This window comes from Montipora capricornis, chromosome 6 (assembly GCF_036669925.1).
Source record: "Montipora capricornis isolate CH-2021 chromosome 6, ASM3666992v2, whole genome shotgun sequence".
Taxonomy (NCBI): Eukaryota; Metazoa; Cnidaria; class Anthozoa; order Scleractinia; family Acroporidae; genus Montipora; species Montipora capricornis.
Window position 1 is genome coordinate 8,218,031 of NC_090888.1, and position 1,356 is coordinate 8,219,386.

Below are 1,356 nucleotides of genomic sequence, written 5' to 3' on the forward strand. Positions count from 1 at the left end.
AATCATCTTCTTCTGTACGTGATGAATGAGCTGAGACGAGCTCGTGCCAACGCTAAGGAACAATCAGTGTTAAGATTAAATGCTATATTGCCCTAAGAAGAAACACTAGTTTACTTAAATAGTCTGAAGAGAACTAAATGGTGAAATATATAAGACGACAATGACGAATGTAATTACGAAAAGTTTTGTTATCGAGACAGTGCTCAAATTATTCCATGGTCAAGGGAGTCATGCTCAAATCTGACTTTCTCGTTTAGAATGAATTACGTTGGATACAAAGAATGACCAACTCCTTGATCTCGAATCTGATAAATATTGGTCGGGGGAAATGTCTCTGCAGAGCTCCTTTAGAAAACAGCTTAGAAATTAATGGCATTTTCCAAGCTCAAGCGTGAATCAGGCTTAATTGACCAATCAACGAACCACACATCCGATATAAAAGCGAAACCTCACGCAAGACAAAATTTATTCCTATAGGATTACCTAGATCATCCGGTAAGAAATTGATCAAACATTCCACTGAATCAAGATGAGGAATCGATTTTAATTATGTTTTTATTTAGCTTAATATAAACAGTTTTGAAAACGGCACAATAATTATCTACCACGCCTTATTCCAGCCGACGATCTTTTGGTTTCATAGTTTATCCTTAAGTACTGAGGAATACTTACTTATATGGACATTGTTCTTGAAGTTTCTCTAACTCTGTTTACTTTCTTGGAATGTAAACTGCCAAACAAGAAAGCTGGAACGGTCACGTTGAAAAAATACTTCAGCAACCACGCGTCATTTCGGAACTTATCATCAAAAAGCTTGAAAACCTTTTTGCATTTGTAGAAAAAACTATCTACTCGGTCCCATTAATTAGGACAAATCAATAATTAAGAATAGTTTGCCTTGATTACTTGTCTTAAACATTGCAGGTAAAATATCAACAATTTAGATTACGAAGTTTTTACTAGCTCATTTAGTCTTATCTGACCTTTTCTCCATATGCCAGTATCTACACTTAAAGTCTCTTTCCATATTCAAGAACGAAGCAAAGTGCTTATGAAGGGCTTTCCGAGTTGTGAATGGTTACAATTGACCAATTTTAAGACACTCCCAGTTTAAAACAATCCCGAAAAAGTAACGACATCTCGAGTCCAAAAGATATTGAAACGACCACGTTGAAAAAAGGCAAAGTATCCGCGTGGCTCATTTCCCTTCAAAAAGCTACTTCATTCGCAAAACTTGTAACAGTTGAAAAGGTTTGGTTTCTAAGGAAATGCAAAACAAAACAATGAAACTATCATTAATTAACCCCAAATATAATCACATGATGACTTCAATTTGATGAAGAATCTTTTGGTATT